A 24112-nucleotide genomic window follows, 5' to 3' on the forward strand; every position below is an offset into this window, starting at 1 on the left:
GTTCACTTTTATCCACATCCTCTCCAACACTTGTTACTTGTCTTTTTGATGATAGCCATTCTAACAAGTGTGAAGTATCTCACTGTGGTTTTGATTTGCATTTCCCTGACGATAAGTGATGTTGAACACCTTTTCATGTTTACTGTGCAGAAGTGGTTTAGTTTGATGTAGTCACAATTGTTTATTTTTGCTTATGTTGCCTTTGCTTTTGGTGTCAACTCCAAAATATAATTGCCGAGACCAATGTCAAGGAGCTTACCCGCTATGTTTTCTTTTAGGAATTTTATGGTTTCAGGTCTTATATTCAAGTTTTTAATCCACTTTCGGTTGAATTTTTTGTATGGTGTAAGATAGAAGTATAGTTTCATTCTTTTGCATGTGGCTGTCAAGTTTGACCAACACTTTGAAAAGACTATCTTCATAATCTCATTGTACATTCTTGGCTCCTTTGTCATAAATTAATTGACCATATATGTGTGGGTGTATTTCTGGATTCTCTATTCTGTTACATTGATCTATGTATCTGTTTTTATGCCAATAACATACTGTTTTGATTTTTATAGCTTTATCATTTAGTTTGAAATTAGAAACTATGATGACTTTATTCTTTCTCAAGATTGCTTTGGCTACTTGGAGTCTTCTGTGGTTCCATACAAATTTTGGGATGTTTTTTCTATATATATGAAAAATCTCATTAGAATTTTGATAGGGATTGCATTGGATCTGTAGATTGTTTTGGGTACTCTGCACATTATAGCAATATTAATTCTTCCAAGGCATGAGCACAGAATATCTTTCCATTTATCTGTGTCTTCTTCAATTTCATTAGTGTCTTATAGTTTTTAGTGTATAGATCTTTTACTTTCTGGTTAAAGCATTTCCTAGGTATTTTATTCTTTTTTATGCAATTTTAAATAGTATTGTTTTCTTAATTTCTCCTTTTGATATTTTGTTGTAAACTATTTCTGTGTCTATGAGTTTTTGTTTCTCATTTGTTTGTCTTGTTCTTTTGTTGTTTTTGGTTCATATACCACATATCAGTAAAATCATATGGTTCTCTGCTTTTCCTGTCTGACTTATTTCGCTTAGCATTATACTCTCAAGATCCATCCATGTTGTCGCAAATGTTCCTATATCATCTTTTCTTACCGCCGAATAGTATTCCATTGTGTATATATACCACAACTTCTTTATCCATTCATCTATCGAAGGACATTTTGGTTGTTTCCATGTCTTGGCCACCGTAAACAAAGCTGCAATGAACATTGGAGCACACGTGTCTTTATGTATAAATGTTTTCAGATTTTTGGGTAGATACCCAGGAGAGAGATTGCTGGGTCATATGGTAATTCTATTCGTAATTTTTTGAGGAACCTCCACACTGCCTTCCATAATGGCTGCACCAGTCTGCATTCCCACCAACAGTGTATGAGGGTTCCTTTTTCTCCACAGCCTCTCCAACACTTGTTACTATTTGTCTTGTTGATGATAGCCATTCTGACTGGGGTGAGGTGATATCTCATTGTGGTTTTGATTTGCATTTCTCTGATGATTAGTGATGTTGAGCATTTTTTCATATGTCTATTTGCCATTTGTATGTCCTCTTTGGAGAAATGTCTCTTCAGGTCCTCTGCCCATTTTTCAATTGGGTTGTTTGTTTTTTGTTGTTGAGTTGCATGAGTTCCTTGTATATTCTGGATATTAGCCCTTATCGGAGGCACTGTTTGCAAAAATCTTCTCCCATTCAGTTGGTTGCCTCTTTATTTTGTCAATGGTTTCTTTTGCTGTGCAGAAGCTTTTAAGTTTCATATAGTCCCATTCGTTTATTTTAGCTTTTACTTCCATTGCCTTTGGAGTCAAATTCATAAAATGCTCTTTGAACCCAAGGTCCATAAGTTTAGTACCTATGTTTTCTTCTATGCAGTTTATTGTGTCAGGTCTTATGCTTAAGTCTTTGATCCATTTTGAATTAATTTTGGTACATGGTGACAAATAGCAGTCCAGTTTCATTCTTTTGCACATGGCTATCCAATTCTCCCAGCACCATTTATTGAAGAGGCTGTCTTTCCTCCATTGTATGTTTTTAGCTTCTTTGTCAAAAATTATCTGTCCATATTTATGTGGTTTTATTTCTGGGTTCTCAATTCTATTCCATTGGTCTATGTGTCTGTTTTTCTGCCAATACCATGCTGTTTTGATTATTGTAGCCCTGTAGTACAAGCTAAAGTCAGGGAGTGTGATACCTCCATTATTGTTCTTTTTTCTTAAGATTGCTTTGGCTATTCGGGGTCTTTTGTGGTTCCAAACAAATCTGATGACTTTTTGTGCTATTTATTTAAAAAATGCCATTGGGATTTTGATGGGGATTGCATTAAATCTGTATATCGCTTTGGGTAATATGGCCATTTTAACTATGTTGATTCTTCCAATCCATGAGCATAGAATGTCTTTCAATTTCTTTGTGTCTTCTTCAATTTCTTTCAAAAATGCCTTATACTTTTCAGCATATAGGTCCTTCACATTCTTGGTTAAGTTTATTCCTAGGTATTTTATTCTTTTTGCTGCAATTGCAAAAGGAATTGTTTTTGTATTTCTTTTTCTGAGATTTCATTGTTAGTATATAGGAATGCAATGGACTTTTGTACGTTGATTTTGTAGCCAGCAACTTTACTGTATTCGTTGATTGTTTCTAATAGCTTTTTGGTGGAGTCTTTAGGGTTTTCTATATATAGCATCATGTCATCTGCAAAGAGTGACAATTTAAATTCTTCATTCCCAATTTGGATGCCTTTTATTACTTTCTCTTGCCTGATTGCTCTGGCAAGGACTTCCAACACTATGTTGAAAAGCAGAGGTGATAGGGACAGCCCTGTCGTGTTCCTTAACATCGAGCAAATGGCTTCAGTTTTTCACCATTAATTATGAGATTAGCAGAGGGCTTGTCATATATGGCCTTTATTATGTTAAGGTATTTTCCTTCTATACCTATTTTATTAAGTGGTTTAATCATAAATGGATGTTGTATCTTGTCAAATGCTTCTTCTGCATCAATTGATATAATCATATGATTTTTGTCCTTTATTTTGTTTATGTAATGTATCATATTGATGGATTTGTGGATGTTGAACCATCCTTGTGCCGCGGGGATGAACCCCACTTAGTCGTGATGAATAATCTTTTAAATGCATTGTTGTATTCGATTTGCTAGAATTTTGTTTAGGATTTTTGCATCTGTATTCATCAGAGATATTGGTCTGTCTGTAGTTTTCCTTTTTTGTGTTGTCCTTACCAGGTTTTGGTATCAGGGTAATGTTGGCCTCATAAAATGAGTTAGGGAGTACTGTCTCTTCTTCAACTTTGGAAGAGTTTGAGCAGGATTGGTATTAGATCCTCTTTGAAGGTTTGGTAGAATTCACTAGTGAAGCCATCTGGTCCCGGACTTTTGCTTTTGGGAAGGTTTTGGATGACTGATTCAATTTCGTTACTGGTGATCGGTCTGTTTAGATTTTCTAGTTCTTCATGGTTCAGCCTTGGAAGGCTATATGTTTCTAAGAACTTGTCCATTTCTTCTAGGTTATTGAATTTGGTGGCATATAGTCCTTCATAGTATTCTTGGATGATCCTTTGTATTTCTGTGGTGTCCGTGATAACTTCCCCTTTTTCATTTCTGATTTTGTTAATTAGTGTCTTCTCTCTTTTTATCTTAGTGAGTCTAGCCAAGGGTTTGTCAATTTTGTTAATCTTTTCAAAGAACCAGCTCTTTGTCACATTAATTTTTTCTATTGTCTTTTTGTTCTCTATTTCATTTAGTTCTGCTCTGATTTTTGTTATTTCCTTTCTTCTGCTGACCTTGGGTTTCATTTGTTCTTCTTTTTCTAGTTCTTTAAGGTGTAACATGAGGTTATTTATTTGGGATTTTCTTGTTTCTTGAGATAGGCCTGTAATGATATAAATTTCCCTCTTAAAACTGCTTTCGCTGCATCCCAAAAATTTTGGTAGGATGTATTTTCATTGTCATTTGTTTCTATGTATCTTTTGATCTCTCCTCTAATTTCTTCTTTGACCCAGTCATTCTTTAAAAGTATGTTGTTTAATCTGATGTATTTTGTGTTTTTCCTGCTTTCTTTTTGCAGTTGATATCCAATTTCAAAGCCTTGTGATCAGAGAATATGCTTGGTATGATTTCAATCTTCTTAAATTTGTTGAGGCTGATTTTATGTCCCAATATATGGTCTATCCTTGAGAATGTTCCATGTACACTAGAAAAGAATGTATAGTCTGATGTTTTAGGATGAAGTGCTCTATATATGTCAATTATGTCCATTTCATCTAATGTGTCATTTAGGGCTGCTATTTCGTTATTTATTTTCTGTTTGGATGATCTATCCATAGCTGTCAATGATGTATTTAAGTCCCCTAGTATAATTGTGTTTTGGTCAATTTCTCCCTTTAGTTCTGTTAGTAGTTGCTTGGTATATTTCGGTGCTCCCTGATTGGGGGCATAAATATTGATGACTGTTATGTCTTCTTGTTGTATAGTCCCCTTTACCATTATGAAATGTCCATCTTTGTCTCTTGTTATCTTTTTCACCTTGAAGTCTGTTTCATCTGATATCATTATGGCTACACCTGATTTTTTTCTGGGTAACATTTGCTTGAAGTGTCAATTTCCACCCTTTCACTTTGAGTCTATGCTTGTCCTTGTATCTGAGATGTGTCTCTTGGAGACGACATGGTTGGTTTTAGTTTTTTATCCAATCTGCTACTCTGTGCCTTTTTATTGGTGAGTTCAGTCCATTTACATTTAGGGGGATTATTGATATGTGAGGATTTCCTGTCATACTATCTTTAGTTTTCTGGTAAGGCTGTGTCTCCATTGTTTCTTTGCCTTTTTGTTGTTGTCTATTATTTCTGTATGGTTGTATTCTATGATTTTTGCCTGTTTCTTCTATTATTATAGTATACATTTCAGTTCTGGATATTTTTTTGAACTGTTACCCTTAAGTATATTTAAAAGAATGTTTGATATTTAGAGTATTACATTTTCTTCAGCACGCTTACTTTCTCCATTCCCATATTCCGGTTCAGGCCTTTACTCTCCCCCTTTTTGAGTTTTGGTTGCCACAAATTGTCCCTGTGGTGGTGGTCAAATAGCCTCCTTTAGTATTTCTTGTAGTGCAGGTTGTATATTAGAAAATTCCCTCAGCTTCTGTATGTCTGGAAAGATCTTTATTCCTCCTTCATATCTAAAGGATATCTTTGCTGGATATATTATTCTTGGCTCATAATTTCTCTCTTTCAATAGTTTGAATATTTGGTTCCACTCCCTGCTGGCTTGTAGAGTTTCTGCTGAAAAATCTGATGGTAATCTAATGGGCTTTCCTTTGTAGCTTACCGTCTTCTTTTTCTTGGCTGCCTTGAGGATTCTTTCTTTGTCGTTGATTTTAGAGAGCTTCAATACAATGTGCCTTGGAGAAGGCCTGTTGGGATTGAGGTAATTAGGTGTTCTATTTGCTTCTTGGATTCGAGGATCCAGTTCTGTCCACAAGTTTGGGAACTTCTCATCGACAATTTGTTTGAATATGTTCTCTGTTCCCTTTTCTCTTTCTTCTCCTTCTGGTATGCCCATTATTCTTATATTGCTGTTTCTGTTGGAGTCAGAAAGTTCTTGTAGAGTTCTTTCATTTCTTTTAAGTCTCAAGTCTCTTTCTTCTTCCATCCGTGTCATTTCCAGGTTTCTATCTTCGATGTCACTGATTCTTTCCTCCATCTGATCAACTCTACTACCTAAGCTGGTTATTTCATTCTTAATTTCTTCTATTGAGTTCTTAATCTCCAGAAATTCTATTTGGTTCTTTTTTAAAATTTCAATCTCTTTGGTAAAATGCTCATGTTGTTCTTTGATTGTGTTTCTGAGTTCATTAAACTGCCTTTCTGTGTTGTCTTGCATCTCGTTGAGTTTTTTCAGAACTGCAATCTTGAATTCTCTGTCATTTAAGTCACATATTTCCATATTTTTAAGTTCCTTTTCTGGAGACTTTTCACTTTCTTTCTGAGCTGTCTTGTCACCTTGGTTATTCATGGCAATTACTGATTTATTGTTTCTCTTCCTAGACATCTACAGGAGTGGCTTCTGCAACAGGTTGATAGGGAAAGGTCTTTCTTTTGTTTTCCAGTACTTGTTGGTAGAATGTTTTATTTTCTCTCCAACTGCAGTCTTTTTTTTCTCTCTCCACATGGTAGTGCTATGTTTTCTCTGCACTATTCCAGCTTCTCACACAATGGGGGTATTCCCTGGGAGACGGACTTCTCCCCTGTTAATAGCTCACCTGGGTCACAGGGCACAGTGTCTGTGCGGGTATGCGGAGAGCTTTTGAAGTTCCAAAGCTCTTCCTGCACCATATTCAGAGCCCATATGTTGCAGCAGTTCTGTTTACTCCTGCAGGGATCCGACCAGATAGGTTGGGCCGGGCGGAGTGAGTCGTGAGGTGGTCCAGAGCAATGGTGGTGACACCGCCACATCTGGTCCTGTTTCCAGAGCTCCCTCCCCTTTGCTCAAACTAGTTGTGCTGCGAATCTGTGTCTGAAGTCCACAGTTCTCAGAACAGCAAATATTCTGTTCTTTTGATATGACACTGCTACTCTTCCATTTCTAGCACTGGGAGGTGGGGGCAGGGCGAGCTCTGGGAGGGTAGGGAGGGGGCGGCTAGTCTCAGTGCCTAAGGCTTCCATTCTCTGCTTGGCAGTGAGGGCTAAACCACCGTTTTCAGCCTTCTTCCCTCAGTCTTTTCTCCGAGGTCTCTGCCATGAGATTTGGGCTCAGCCGTGTTATATGCTGTCCCCTCAGCCCTGTGGGCTGTAAACGGAGCCCTAGCAGTCCGAGTTCTTCCCTCTCCTACAGCTGCAGTAGTTCCGGGATGCAGCGAGCTCGGAGCACTCAGCTAGGTTCCCTCCACCCCCACTCGTGTGATTAGCCCACCTTTAGGTGAATTCAGTAGTGGGCCTCTTCGTCTTGCCTGTCTGCTGTGCAGGGAGTCTTTTGTGGAGTTGTTGTTGTTTGATTAGTTGTAAATTCCAGGGGAGCTTTATAGAGGCTCACCTCACACCACCATTTTGATGCTTAAATTTGTTAATACTTGCTTGTGGCTTAACATATGCTGGAGGACATTTTATGTGCACTTGAGAAGAATGTGTATTCTGCTGCTGTTAGATGCAATGTTCTTCCATCTTGTCTAACATGTAGTTTAAATCTAATGTTTATTGATTTCTGTCTGGATGATGTATCCATTGCTAAAAGTGGGGTATTGAAGTCCCCTATTATTATTGTATTGCTGTCTATTTCTCTTTCAAGTCTGTTAATATTTGCTTTATATATTTACATATCCTATGTTGGGTACATGAATATTTACAAATGTTATATTCTTTTCTTGGGTTGACTGCTTCATAATTATATAATGGCCATATTTGTCTCTTTTCACAGTCTTTGTTTTAAAATATATTTTGTCTAAGTATAGCTACTCCTGTTTATTTTTGTTTTCATTTGTATGAATTTTTTTCCCATCCCTTCACTTTCAGTGTGTGTGTCCTTAAAGCTAAAGCAAGTCTCTAGTAGACAGCATAGAGATTGGATCTTTATTTTTTTAATCCATTCAGTCACTTTATCTGTTGATCAGAGAATTTAGTCCATTTACATTTAAAGTAATTATTGATAGATATGGACTTACTATTGCCATTTCCTTGTTTTCTGCTGTTTTGTACTTCCTGTTTTTCTTTCTTTTTATCTCTTCCTTTGTGATTTGATGATTTTCTGTAGTAGTATGCTTAGAATCCTTTCTCTTTATTTTTTGTGTATCTATTATAGGTTTTTGCTCTGTGGTTACCATGAGGCTTATATAAAACATCTTATGTTTATAGCGCCCCATTTAAAATTCTATACTTTTACCCTTACTAAAGTTCTAAAGTTCTCTTTCATACTAAAGTTCTATACTTTTACTCTTCCTAACCAATGTTTTGTTTTTGATGTCACAATTTACATTTTTACCTATGTACCCATTAATAAATTATTGTAGTTATAGTTATTTTTACTACTTTGTCTTTTAACCTTCATACTAGATTTATAAGTGATTCACCCACCACCATTACAACATTAGAGTATTCTGAATTTAACTATATATTTACCTTTACCAGTGAGATTTATACTTTCACGTTTTCTGTTACTAATTTGCATCTTTTTTATTTTGGCTTGAAGAAGTCCCTTTAACATTTCTTGTAAGACTGGTCTTCTGGTTATCAATTACTTCAGCTTTTGCATGTCTGGAAAACTCCATTTCAACACCCGGCTTTGTTGGATGGAGTATTCTTGGTTGGCAGGTGTTTTTTTGTGTGTGTTTTTTCAGCACTTGAATATATCATGCCATTCCTTCTGGCTATAAGTTTCTACTTAAAAATCTGCCAAAGTCTTATGGGGGGGTTCCTTGTATGTAATGTGTTGTTTTTCATGTGATGCTTTTAAGAGTACCTCCCTTTCCTCAAAAAATTAAGAACAGAATTACCATATGACCCAGCAATCCCTCTCCTGGGATTGCTGAAAACGTTTATCTATAAAGATATATGTTCTCAAATGTTCATTGCAGCTTTATTTACAGTGGCCAAGACATGGAAACAACGAAAGTGTCCTTCAATAGATGACTGGATAAAGGAGATGTGGTATATTTACACAATGGAATACTACTCTGACATAAGATGAAATACTGCCATTTGTGACCACATGGATTGATATTGAGATTATTATGCTAAGTGAAATAAGTCAGACACAAAAAATAGAGAACAATATGATTTCACTGATATGTGGGATATAAAACTGAAAGCAACAAAAGAACAAAGAAGGAAACAAAAACTCAGACACAGACAGTAGTTTAGTGGTTACCATAGGGTAAGGGGGATAGGGAGATAGTAGAAGAGGGTAAAAGGGATCAAACATATGGTGATGGAAGGAGAACTGACTATGGTTGGTAAACACACAATGTAATATATAGATGATGTATTACACAATTGTACACCTGAAATCTATGTAACTTACTAACAATTGTCACCCAATAAACCTTAAAAGAAAAAAAGAGTACCTCCTTGTCTTTAACTTTTGACAATTTAATTATAATGTATCCTGGTGTGGGTCTCTTTGGATTAAACTTATTGGAACTCTATGGTATTCCTGGATCTGATGTCTGTTTCTTTCCCCAAGTTAGGGAACTTTTCAGCTATTATTTTCTTGAATAAGCTTTTTTGTCCCTCTCTCTCACTTTTCCTTCTATAATAATCCCCTCTAATATGAATATTGATCCAGTTGATGGTATCTCATAAGCCCCTTAATTTGTCTTCAACATTTTTATTCCTTTTCTCCTTTTCCTCCTTTTATTGGATTAAGTTCACTGTCTTGTTTATCAGTTTACTGATCCTTTCTTCTACTTGACTTAGTCTGATATAGAATCTCTCTATTGGTATTTTTTTAGTTTAGTTATTGGATTCTTCAGCTCTGTAATTTTTATATTTTCTATATCTTTGTTTAAATTCTCACCTTGTTCATGAATTGTTCTCCTGATTTCAGTGAGAATCTTTATGACCATTATTTTGAACTCTTTATCAGGTAAGTCACTTACCTTCATTTCATTAAGTTCCATTTCTGGAATTTTATCTTATTCTTTTGTATATAATATATTTCTGTTTCTTCATTTTCCTTGATTCTCTATTGGTGCATTAGATAAAACAGCCACCTCTTCTAGTCTTGACAGAGTGGTCTTATGTAGGAGATGAAGTTTATCATTCATCCCAGCCCTAGCTCTCGGTTGTCTCTCAAATCTCTGAGATTACCCAAACCACCTTCTTTGCTCTTAGTGGGTCCCAAGAGTTGAGGGTATGCCAAAATCTTTTAGTGCCCCAAAAGGGAGGACCTCAATCAGACCTAGATGCATGCTAATTGGAAGCTAGACCCTCAGGAAGCAGCTTTTAAAGTATGCATGTAGACCTTTTTCCAGGAAAGATGGATCTGTGCATTTCTGTATGCTTTCTCTGTGTTGAGCCCTGGAGAGATAGCTGGTTAAGAACCGTTTCTTTGTTTGCTACAGTCTTTTGGGACCTGGAACTCAAGCAGCAGTGACCACCAGAGCCAGGGTGTTAGATGTGTACACAGCTCTTTCCAAGGTGACACTGGTGACATGCAGCTGGCCAGAAGGAGAATGGGGAGATGGCACCTGTAGGTCTCCTTGGTCTCCAGAGAGGATTGCAGTCCACCTCTACATGAGTATTAAAATAGAAGCTAGATTTTCTGGTTACTACTTTTAAGATATGCAAATCAGCTTCTTTCATGGGAATATAGGGAAGTGGGCATTCCTGTGTGCTGCTTCTCAGCTGAGCCCTGGGAGGCCAGCCACAGTCCATGTGCGCATTCTAAGAACTGCCTCTTAGTTCACTGTAGTCTTGTGGGTCTCATGGATGTAAGCTTTCAGAGTTGGATATTTTGGGGACCCATCCCTCAGGTGCAAGTCTTAAAAGTTGGGGTGCTAGATATTGGGTCCAAACCTTTCACTCTTTAGGAAGAAGCTGGCAATTGAGTTGACTCCTAATTGTATGTGGCTGTGCTGGGGGTAAGGTTCATGGAAAGACTATGTCTTAACCTTTTCTACTCATTTTTATGAGGGTTTTTTCTTATTTTCCCAGTGTGTAGGAGTCATTCAGCTAGTTTCTGGATTTCTTTCAAAGGGGATTGTTCCATGTGTAGCTTAGATTCAGCCAGTCTATGGGAGGAGGTGAGTTCAGGAGCCTCCTATGTCACCATATTGGACTAGTGCCTGTGAGATTAACATTTAAATCTGTAGAATGAGTAAAGAAGATTGCCCTGCCTGATGTGGGAGGGCCTCATCCAATCAGTTGAAAGCCTGAATAGAAGAAAAGGCTCATAATTTCCTGAGTGGGCTAAAATTCTTCCTGTCTGACTACTCTTAAACTAGGACATTTTTTCTTACTTTTAGACTCAAACTGATATGTAAGGTCTTCCTGGGTCTCAAGCCTGCTGGTCTTCAAACAAGAACTGCACATTGGATCTCCTAAGTCTCCAGCTTGCCAGCTTACCTTACCAATCTTGGGACTTGTCAGCCTCCATAATTGTATGTGCTAACTCCTTATAATAAAATTCTCTCTCACGTATATATGTTATATAGCTATATAGATAGATACATAGATATAGATAGAGAGATAGATAGAAAGATAGAGATGTAGATATATATCTATAGGTATATAGATAGATACACTAGGGGTGCCAAAAAATGTATACAAGTGGACGCTTTTGTCAACCTTGCTCAAGCAGTAGTTCACCATAATCAGAAGTGTCTGGACGCTGATGGTAACCACTTTGAGCACCTCTTGTAATTGCAGAAGTCAAACGTGACTTGTATTCATCTTTTGTTATCAGTATATATTGAGTATTACAATTTTAATAGTAGTTTTCCTTTCTTAAAATGTGTATACATTTTTTGGCATCCTCTGTAGATACCTATCTAGATAGATAGATATAATATAGGTCATATTAATCCTGTTTCTCTAGAGACCCTTGAGTAATAAATATGCACAGAGCAGCCCGTTTTAGTGTGAGGGGCACTCTACAAGAATATGAATACCAGGAGGCAGGGATAGCCCGAGGACATCTTGGAAGCTGGCTGCCACATGCCTCAATTTGGTTTTGTCTGATGTTTCTTCACGATCAGATTTATGTCATGCCTTTTTGGCAGAAACACCACAGAAGGGATCACTTATTTAAGGTGGTCTGCTAGATTTTTCTAGTGTAAAGTAACTACTTTTTCCTTTGTAATTAATAAGCATTTTTGTGAGGAAATAATTTAAAACTTTGTAAATGTCTCATTTTTCATCCAATTTTCACCCACTGATTTCAGTATTTAGTGTTTTAGATAACTCTTGCCTGAATCAATGTTTACTATGATGGCAGCCAAATGGTGATTTTTTTTCTCATTTAATCATAATTTCTATATTCATTAGTTGGCATTCTACCGTAAAGGAAAGCTTTCCTTTCTCTCCCATTTATTTGTTTATTTATTTACTTATATCAACATGGCTCAATATCTATAGACTTCATTTATTCAATGGGTTGCAATTTATTACTATCATTATTTATTCTGTTGCTCAGATTGCCTCTGGTTTGGCCAATGGGAGCCCTTAAATTAGCTTCTGTGTTCTATTGACCAGTTTCTCTGAATTCTTTGAGCTCTTCCTTTCTGATAAGACAAGATATCCCAGGCTCACCTTGCATTTTTCCACAGCCAGCACTGGAACTTACCATTTCTCCAAAGAATGCTGGTTCCTTTTGGCACAGAATGATATTTGAAAACCAAGATCTGGATGCTATGTGTGTTTATTACTATTGGGGTATTATTGGTTCTACACCCAGCAGTGGTAGGAAACATATATACCTACTCCTATATCTATTTTAATTTATTTCTAGCTATATTTATATATATATGTGTATGTCATGAATTTCATGTAAATTCCTCACATTCCAGTCCAATTCAATAGATAACACAACCTTCCCTCTTTCCGTATTTGTAACTCATTTCTCCATCAGTGAGACACATAGTTCTCATTATCCACAATATATTAACTTTTTTGCTTAATCCTGGATTACACAGAAAAAAGTTTTGGAATTGCTATTTCCATACCATGGTGAAAAGCAAAACAACTAGTTTTTAAATTTTTTGTTTTGTTTTTAGCCTGAGAACATAAAAATAACATTGATCTGTTCAAAAGTCCCTTAGACTAATTATCCACCCCTCCTTCAGTATGGTTATGTTATATAGCTAGATTTAACTATTCTCTTAGAATTCCATATTAGTTTTTTCTCCACCCTTTTTTTTTTTTTTTTTAATTAAATTTATTGGGGTGACAATTGTTAGTAAAATTACATAGATTTCAGGTGTACAATTCTGTATTACATCATCTATAAATCCCATTGTGTGTTCACCACCCAGAGTCAGTTCTCTTTCCATCACCATATATTCGATCCCCCTTACCCTCATCTCCCACCCCCCACCCCCCGCCCCCGTTACCCTCTGGCAACAAATGAGAAACAGAAACTCCACCCTTTTTTAATTTTTAATTTTTGCATAGATGAAATATTAATGTAGTTCTAAATGTTAGGACTATACAAAAAGATATGTTCAGAGAAATGTCACTTCTGTGTATTACTTCTACACCTACCCTCTGTCTTTCCTCTTTGTGGGAAAGGTTCCGTGTCACACATTGCTTCTGGTACGGCAATTTCTGTCAAACAAAAACATTATGGTGTGTCCTCACCCACCCTATTCACTGGATCTGACACCATGCAACTTCTGGCTCTGCCCCCAAAGTCAAAATGAACATGAATGGTAAACGTTTTGAATCAATTCAGGACTTTGAAACAGCCATGACAGCACAACTAAAGACACAAAAGAGGACTTCAGAAACTGCTTCAGAAACTGCTTCAGAAAGTGGCAAGAATGATGGCATAAGTGTGTTCAAAGTGAGGGGGAGTATTTTGAGGGGAGTTAATGGCAACGTGTCTTTTATTGTAATAGTTTTTTTTTTTTTAATTTGAACATTCACCGTATGTTTTGATCACACCTCGTATATCTTCAGTACAAATTTCTAGAAGTGGAATTCTTGGTTTAAAAGGTAAACCCATATTTAGTTTTGTTAGATATTGCAAAATTCCCTCAAAATGAATTGTATCACTATACATTCCTGGGATGTATGAGAGCACCTGTTTCTCCAGCATCTCATTAATCAAATTGTTGTCATTATAGCTTAAAATTAGTCAATCCAAAAGGTGAGAAATTGTATCTCAGTGTATTTCTAACATGCATTTCTGTTATAAGTGAGCTTGAACATATCTTAATAAGTTTAAAAAACATTTAATTTTTTAAATTCTTTTGTGAATTCTCTATTCATATGTTTGTTCATTTTTCTATCATTTTTGCAGATATTTTCTCCCAGTTAGTCAACCATCTTTTGACTTTGTCGGATTTTGTTTGGTTGGTTGGTTGGTTGTTTTAAGGTTGAACGGGTTGAGACTGAGGACCCAGCTTTTCAACAAGAAGCTTCAGGCTGACATGGATCCACTCATCGGCCTTTGTAGGATGTGATGGAGTTCCATCAGTGAGAAAGCCAATAGCCATACTCCTCAGCCTACAAGTCTCTGTCCTATTCATGCAAAAGGCACAGGGAATTTCGTGAAAACTTTGCTGAAATGTAGGCAGGTATAGTGTTCATTTTTGTTCATCTTTTGGGGGTTGTTGTCATTCCCTAATTCAAGTCTCTGTGATTTTCGATAATTGCCTTGTCTTCTTTCTCCATCTCATTTGGGGTGGGGCAACTCAGGTGCACATGTTTGAATTGGTCATGCTCCTCAGAATCATCAATCCCTGAAATACCCCTGTCTTGTTTTATTTAATTAGTTATTCCCTATATTAGTCAGAATAGGCTAGGACTACTGTGAAGTAACAAACTCCTCTAAATCCCAGAAGCTTACAACAACAAAATGTCATTTCTCACAGCAACTACCTGTCCAACACAGGTTGGTGTGGTGGCAGCTGGGGGAAGGTCTCAGCTCCTTGCATTTACTCAGGGATCCAGGCTGATGGAAGTTTCTTCTCAACTTGTGCTTTCATGATCATTTATAGTAGGGGACTAGGCATTGAATGATCTCCACCAGAAATTAAGTGTTCTGGTCTAGGATTGATACACCTTACTTTCACCCACTCTTAGAACTAATTCCATGACTTTGCCCAACTACTGGGTAGACATGGACAGGGAATGCAACCCTCCCATGTGCTTGGGAGAGAAGGAAAAATAGCCTGTAGGTGAGCCTTAGAAGGCTCCATATTTGCTTTTGTCTTCTTCTCTTGCATGCCTCTTCCTCCTCTCCCTAAATAACTGTTCTAATATGTTTAATGTGTATTCTTTTATTTTAATGTGCTCTTGCAATATGTATGATTTTGTTTTACGGGCATCTTCTTTTAATTTCCATAGATGCCATTGTGCTATAGGCCTTATTTTATTTCTTTTTTTTCTCACTTGAGACTGTGTTTGTAATATCCATCCATTTTGCTAAATGTGTACCTAATCCATTACTGCTGCATGTACCACATTTTACTTATCTACTTTCCCAGTGTTTGGCACCTAGATTGCCTCTAACTCTTTGCTATTACAATACCATCATAAATATCCTTATACATGTCATAGGGAATTATAAAATAATTTCTTCAGGAAATTCACCTAGCACCCGAATTACTGGGTTATAGAATATGTGTGTGTTCAACTGAGTAATACCAGGTTGGCTGCCCTGCATCAGTCTGTACGCCTGCCAACAGTGAATCAGGGTTCTTCCATCTCCGTATCCCTGTCAACCCGAGACATCATCCAGCTTTCTAATTTTTGCCCTTCTGATGGGCATACAATTGATGTGCATTTATGCTGTTTTTTGCCTTGTAAACATTTTTCTAAAATTTATGTAGTCAAGTTAATCAGTCTTTTCTTTTATTGTATCTGTATTATGAGCCACAGTGAGAAGCCCTTTACGTACACTGAGGTTATAACATAATTCATCCATGTTTTGTTGTACTTGTACATTTCCTTTATTTTACAGGTAAACCCATGATACATTTGAAATTTATTCTTGTGCTCATCCCTGGTATTCCAAAATATATTCTTTTGCAAATAAAGACTTCTCGCCAACACCAAAATCCAAGTTCTTAGCAGGTAAGCAGGCTGAGTGTCTAGTATCTTGCAGGGAAGTTATTTAAATCTTTATTTTAAAAAATCACTTATTTTTGCTCCAAACCCTCCAATAAGTTTCTATCTCATTCAAAGTAAGGACTAATATCTTAACTCTAACCTACATGGCCCTATGTGATCTGGTTCCCTTTAACCTCTTTGAGTTCATCTTCTGCCACTTTCCCCTTCCCCACCCCCACCAATCACAATGGCTTCTGCTGTTCTTGAATACAGCTGTATTTTTTGTTGTTGTTTTTCTATGACTAAACCCTCTAGTTCCAAGAATATTACGTGGCACATGGTAGACACTCAGTACAAATTTATTTAACAAATAAATACATGAATCCTATGATGGAATGGGGATTCTGCACAGGGTCTTTTCACTGTATTGCATTTAATAAACTAGGTATACATTGGAAGGATTTCTTTTCTTTTCTTTTTTTTTTTTTTTTTGCATTTTTTAAAATTTATTGGGGTGACAATTGTTAGTAAAATTACATAGATTTCAGGTGTACAATTCTGTATTACATCATCTATAAATCCCACTGTGTGTTCACCACCCAGAGTCAGTCCTCGGAAGGATTTCTTAATTGTTTATAATGAACAAAATAGAGAATTCATAGAAGTTTTTGTCAATGGGGCCAATAAAAAAATCTATACAACACTGAAACTGGAGCAGTAAATTATAGGCATACACAAAAGGCAGTTTGCCCTGAGAGCAAATATCAAGTTTTGCTGTAATCAGGAGACTAAACTTCGTGTGAAGGGATTTACACAAGGTAGGTGATTTAACCTAAAAGTCTTGAATTAAGTTGGCTAACCTAGAAGGATGCTATTGTGATCCTCTGGCTTCTGAATGAAGGCAACACATTCCTCTTCAGAGGAAGTATCCTTAATTCAGGCCATCAGAATTTTCACAGATTAAGATCAACCAAATGTCAACTCACAACACCCATAAATTAAAAAAAAAATCCTTTTAGATAAATAGTAATTAAAAGGAACTCTCTTAACCTGACAAAGGTATTTGCAAAAAAAAACCACAACCAACGAACAAACAACAACCTATAGTAAATACCATTCTTTATGGTGAACAATATATTACAAGCAGTCCATTTTAAACCCAAGAAGACAGGATATTTACTAAAAATGTATAGTTAAGAATAAATCTGACAAAATAGTGAAGAACCCTTATGGAGAAAATTATAAAATGTTATTCAGAGAAATTGAATATGACCTAAATAATTGGATACAAAAGCCCATTCATGGGTAAAAAAACAAGATAAAGAAAATATATTAGTTCTCTACAAACCGACCTATAGATTAATGCAATTTTAGTCAAAATTTAACATTTTTCAAGGAACTTTGCAATGTAATTCTAAAACATATGAGGAAAAGCAAAAGGACAAAAACAAAGTGTCACTTGGTGATACTTGTTCTATTAGGTATCAAAACCTATAAATTTGTTTTTGGAAGGAGGGACCAAAAGTATATATATATAGTATATACAACGTCTGACAATTACATTCATGAACTAATTCTAGAAAAAGCACTACTTACCTCGTTGCTGTCTATCACTACGGTCACCTTTGAAGTACTCCCCTTGGGAAACTATGCACTAAGGCCAGTGCCTAGTCCACCCTTCAAAGCAATTTTGGAACTCTTTCTCTAGAATGGCCATCAGAGCTGTGATCGTATTACCCTTGATGTCCTGAATGTCATCAAAATGTTTCTCTTTCAACATTTCCTTTATCTTCAGGTAAATAAAGAAGTCATCGGGGGCCAGATCGGTGAGTATGGAGGGTGTTCCAATACAGTTATTTGTTTACTGGCTAAAAACTCCCTCACAGACAGTGCCGTGTGAGCTGGTGCATTGTCGTGATGCAAGAGCCATGATTGGTGGTGGAAGTTCAGGTCGTCATCGTCTAACTTTTTCATTCAGCCTTTTTAGCAATTCCAAATAGTAAGCTTGGTAAACTGTTTGTTCAGTTGGTACAAATTCATAATGAATAATCCCTCTGATGTCAAAAAAGATTAGCAACAACGTCTTGACTCTTGATTTGGACTGACGGAACTTTTTTGGTGGTGGAGACTTGGTTGACTTCCATTGTGCATTTTGAGGCTTTGTTTCAGGGTCGTATTGGTACACCCATGTTTCATCACCAGTGATAACACAGCCCAAAACATCGTCTTGCCTCTCCAAAAGGTCTTGGCAAACTTCACCTCTCCCTTGCTTTTGTTCATCGGTGAGCTCCTTCAGGACCATTTTTTCACACAGCTTTCTCATGCCAAGATTTTCAGTTAAGATTTTCCTAACTGTTTCTCTAGCAATGTTTACTTGGTCTGCTATGATTCTCACAGTCAGCCAATGATTATGGCACAGAATGTGATGAATTTTTGCAATGTTTTCATCAGTTCTGTTTACTACTGGCTGCCCTGACCTCTCTTCATCAGTGACATGTTCCCTCCCCTCAGAAAAACATTTAATCCATTTGTATTAAAATGGATTCCATTTTAATAAAATCCATTTGTATTAAAACTGCCATTTTCTTCATGGCATTATCTCCATAAACTTGGACTAACATGTCCTTTATTTCACTTCCACTCTTGCCAAGTGTAACAAGAAATTTCATGTTTGTTCGTTGCTCTAATTCAAGCTCAGACATTCTCGTAATGGCACACAAAAACATGCAACAATAATGAATGCCAATCAGCAAGACACCGCCACATGTCCACACGAACATAGCTGTGAGACACTGATATACCAAGGTTATGAAACCTTACAGAGCTGTTCGTACAGCGCTGCCAATGTAAGCACATGGTGGCAAGTTCGTGAACCAAATTGTCAGACCTCATGTGTGTGAGTGTGTGTGTGTGTGTATTCCAACTTTATTGATGAATAATTGAGAAATACAATCATATATACAATATGCAACATGATGATTTGATATACACATACAATGTGGAATGGTTACCGAAACCAAGATAATTAATGCATATATCATCTCAAATAGTTAACTATTTTTTTGTGTGTGCTGAGAACACTGAAGTTATACTGTCAGCAAATACCCAATACTGTATTATTAATTATGGTCACCATGCTGTACAAGCATCAGAACTTATTCTTCTTAAAACTGAAAATTTATACCGTTTGACCTGTATCTCCTCATTTCTTCCTTCCAGCCCCTGCTAACTACCAATCTACCTGTTGTTTCTATGAAATCAGCTTTTTAAAAAATAGAATTCATTTACAAGTGATACCATGCAGTATTTGTCTTTCTCTGGCTGGTTTATTTCACTATTTCACTTAATATAATGTCCTCCAGTTTCAACCATATTGTCACAAATGGCAGAATTTCTCACTTTCTCATGGCTGAATTATGTCTCTCTGTGTGTGTGTGTGTGTGTGTGTGTGTGTATCACATTTTCTTTACCCATTCATCTGTTGAATGACATTTAAGTTGTTTCCATATCTTAGCTATTGTGAATAATGCTGCTATAAACATTGGAGTGCAAATATATCTTTAAGATCCAGTGTAGTATTTATAAATGCCTAGACAAATAGGTTAATGAGGAAAACAAGAAATATATATAGAAAATAGGCGTATGACTTAGGTGGCATTGCGGACCACTAGTGAAAAATGAGACTACTCAACAAATACTGTTGGGACAATCAGTTACACACAATGAAATAATGAAATTGAATCCCAACCTCACACACTAAATCTATTCCAAATGCATAAAGGCTTAAATGTGAAAGACAGGCATTAAAATATTTAGAGAAAATATATGAGAGTGTTTCTATGACCTTGGGGTAAGGAAGTATTCCTTATAATAGACATAAAAAATGAAAACTTTAAAGGAAAAGTTTGATGAATTCAACTATATTAAAATTAAGATCTTTGTTCATTAAAAGGCACTATTAAGAGTAAACTCATACAAACTTCATAAGATATTTGCAACACATATAACTAAAATTAAGATTATTATGCAAAATATATGAAGAATCCCTACATATCAATCAGAAAAATAAAACAGTAAGAAATGGACAAAAGAACAAAATATTTTTTTTCAGTTACATAATGTTCTAGATTAAATAAATGAATTATTCCACTGAAAACAACTCTAAGTGTGTGTGTGTGTGTGTGTGTGTGTGTGTGTGTGCATGTGTGTTCTGTGTGCATGTGTGTTCTGTGTGCATGTATGAATATGGATCTATCTATCTATCAAAGTATATATAGTCAGAATATATAGTGGAATTATTGAGGCAAAATAAAAGAGAAACAGAGAAGCCAGTGGGTATATATTTTTTTTTGGGGGGGGGGAGAATTTGAGCTTTGATTCTGAAAGGATTTTGGGCCACGGGGAACAGAAATCAAAGCTTGCTAGGAGAGCTAGAATGACAAAATCAGATAATAAGAAGTGTTTCAAGAATATGGAGAAATTGTAACCCTTATAGACTGCTGGTGGGAGTTTAAAATTGTGCAAATATTTGGAAAACAATTTGGTCGTTCCTCAAATGATTAAACCCGGCAATTCCACTCCTAGGTATACACCCAAGAGAAATTAAATATGTTCACACTAAAACTTGTACATTAGTGTTTATAGCAGCATTATTCTTAATAGTCAAAAGGTGGAAACAACCTGGTTGGTAATCAACTGATCAATGGGTAAGCAATCCACACAGTGGAATTTATTCTGCCATTAAAAGTAATGAAGTACTGATACATGTTACAAGTTGGATGAAACTTGAAAACATGCTAAGCTAAGTGAAAGAACCAGTCACAAAATTCCACACAATCATTACATGATTCCATTTGTATAAAAGTCCATAGTAGGGAAATCTATAGAACAGAAAGTAGATTAGTGATTACTTATTGATTGAGGGGAGCATAATGGGGAGATAGTAGAGTGATAGCTAACAGGTACAGGGTTTCTTCTTGAGGTGACGAAAATGTTCTAAATCAACTGTGGTGATTGTTGCGCATATTTGTGAATATACCAAAAACCATTGCATTGTATACTTTAATGTATTAATTGTATGGTATGTGAAATATTGTCAATAAAAGTGTTTACAATAGACCTAAGGATACAGAAAACTTAGGTAGTGGAAAAAGTTATAAGATACAAATACCAGTAAAAGAATTGTAGCATAGTTATATCACTTGTTTACAAGATAGAATTAAAAGCAGAAAATATTACTAGAGATAAAGAGGGTTACTTAATGATAAAGGAACAATTTACTCAGAGAATGTAATGATTTTAAATTTATCCACATATCATAACATAACCTCGAAGCATTTAAGACAAGTTTGACAAAACTACAAGAAGAAATAGACAAATTCAAATTCACATTCACAGTGAAATTTTAATTTATATGTCAATAATTGATAGAATAAGCAGACATAAAATTAGCAAATCTATTGAAAATGTGTACAATGTGATTAACATGCTGATGTAATGGGCTTATAGAACATTGAGCCCAACAAATGCAAAATATACCTTTTTTTCAAGTGAACAGGACCAATTTTCAAAAGTCAACTGCGGAATAGATAATAGAGCAAATCTCGAAAAGCTCGGAGGTTGAAATCACGCAGTGTATGTTGTCTGACCTCAATGCCATTAAGCTAGACATCAGTAACTAAAAGATAAATAATTTTTAAAATCTATATATTTGAAAATTAAAATAGATATTTCTAATTAACATGTGCCAGAGGAATAAAATCATAACAGAAATGAACATATATTAGTATGTATTTCAAACTGAACCATAAGGGAAATATCACATTAAAATTTGTGGTACTCAGCTGATGCAGGTTTCTAGAAGGAAATTCAAAGTTTTACATGGATATGTTGAAAAGAACGAAGTCTGAAAAGCATTTATTTCAAGAAGTTAGAAAAAGAAGTCCAAAGAAAATAGAAAGAAGGCTTTCTAAAAATAAGAGTAAAAATAAATAAAAACAAATAAGGACCAAGTCAGGTTTTTTAAAAAGTCTAATTAATTGGACAAATGAATAATAAGAGTTTTCAAAAGTAGAGAAAACAAAAGTAATGGTGAATATTAGAAATGTACAGGGGCCATTACTGCAGATGGATCAAGACCTGCTAAGTTTGTTGAATGAACCAACCCAGAGTCCCGAACAAAATGCTCCCCGGTCTGTTGTTTACCCAAAGATACTGTCTATGACCATGGTCAGTTTTGGGACTTTCAGCTTCTGGTGAATGAGAAAGGAGCTTGATACCAAGTCATCCTAAACTATCTCTTTCTAGTCCCCTTTCTTACAACAAAATTTTATTCATTCTTAGGTTATCCTTGGACCATAGGTTGTGGATGGGATCCTCGCTCTAGCACAGAGAACTTGCCATTGTACAGGTGGGGCTAACACATTTGCAAGTTGTGGTTTTCAGTTATGACAGGGTCTGGGACCTAAACCTCAGGGGGTATTGCCAACAACACATAGGTATAGTTGGTGTATAGTCATGCTAGAGAATACCCAGCTAGCTACCGGAGAAGAAAATCATTCTCCATGAGACTTAATTTTTCCCATTTTTCCCAACTCAAATAGAGTTTAAAAAATCTGTCATGACACTAATCCTGCCATGACATTAATGTGAAATTTAAAAACAGTTGCAATGCTTTTTACCACCTCATTAAATAAACATTACTTGGAATGTGGGTCTCTTGAATACAACAAAATGTCATCTGTGAAAAAAAAGGAAAATCAATTCCTAGGGTTTTCCTGGAAAAAAATATGGTCAGTTCATTTGAAAAGCAGAAGAGGAACTGCTCCCTTTGGGGGGTTTCCACACTGGCTTCAGGGTGTGGAATGTGGGGCCCTCAATAGTGAAAGAAGCTAATTCAGGAGTCACATAAAGAGCAGTGTCCTTTCCCTTTTGGAAAGTAGACTTAAGGTAACATCACATTGTGTAGAATCAGTGTATAGATCCTGGCTAGGACAATTTGTTCTCTCTTAACCCACTTGATTATTTCCGTGAGTGGCCTGTTGTAAATAACTTCAGTATAATTCTATCACATAATGTTAATGAATGAACTGTCCACAAAAATGTTCAAACATCAAGTTGCAATTCAGAACCTTGAGACCAGGTGGTGATGCTAGTGGTGACAGTGGTGTGGGATGGTCAGGATGCTAGAGGATGGGCACATTTTCAGGGGCTTTCCATGCTACCTAACTCTTTACAGACATTCATCACCATTTATGTTTTCGTTCCTTCGAAGTCAAGGCAGAAGATATTTTGCTATCATTTGGACCTACGAGTACCTTCCTGCAAAACTCCTGGATTTGAATACCGATATGTTAGTGTACTTAACCTACTGAAGCAAAGACTTGACCATTTATAGTTTTCAGAAGTGCAGAATACGCGCAATGTCCCCTCTGACTGCCATTGGGAATGGAGACTGATTGCTGTCATCTGTGGCATCCTATCTTTGCCTCCTGAGGTGGCCTAATTAAGAACAGCAGTGAAGGGCCAGTAAGTAGTGGGGGAGGGTGTCCCTTCACTCTCCTTCCAGACTTCTCTACCCTTTCTCAGTGGCTCCTTTGTTTCTTTTTTGGGGTTTATCCAAGTTTTAAACAAAGATCTTTGGTTTCAAGAAGGCGAGGATTGTCATGGCTCATTGTCTTTAATTATATTTCTCCCTTACATGTGAAGAAGTCCTTTAGTTCATCTTTCTTGCCTAGAGTTCACTTTCAAAAGAACTTTTACAAACTAATTTACAGATGACACTAAATTAAATTCTAAACACTTAAGACATAATTTCATTAAAACAAAATGTCTAACCACTATGCTGTATACTTGAAACTAATATAAAATAATACTGAATGTCAGCTATAACTGAAAAAATTACATAATTAAATAAGAAAATAAAAATGAAAAATAGAAATCACTTTTCCTAATCTACTGAACATTCAAGATTTTTTCTTTTAAAAAAATGTATTAAAATATAGCTAACATCAATATTATGTTAGTTTCAGGTGGTCACCATAGTTATTCAACATTTATCTACCTAAAGAAGTGATCACCATGATAAGTTTAATAACCATCTGACAATGTCAAGTGTAATTGAAAAAAATTTTTAAAGGGGGAAAAAGCTAAAGGGGACTAAGAGGTTCAAATTTCCAGTTATAAATTAAATAGTTCATGAGGATGTAATGTACAGCATAGGGAATATAGTCAATAATATTGTAATAACGTTGTATGGGGTCAATTTTAAAAAAAAAGTTTTCACTGAAGACAGTTGAAGGTTGAGGAAGGACAATGCTGGGTTATACAGATTATTAGT

The sequence above is a fragment of the Rhinolophus sinicus genome, linkage group LG17 (assembly GCF_036562045.2).
Source record: "Rhinolophus sinicus isolate RSC01 linkage group LG17, ASM3656204v1, whole genome shotgun sequence".
In the NCBI taxonomy this organism is placed as follows: domain Eukaryota; kingdom Metazoa; phylum Chordata; class Mammalia; order Chiroptera; family Rhinolophidae; genus Rhinolophus; species Rhinolophus sinicus.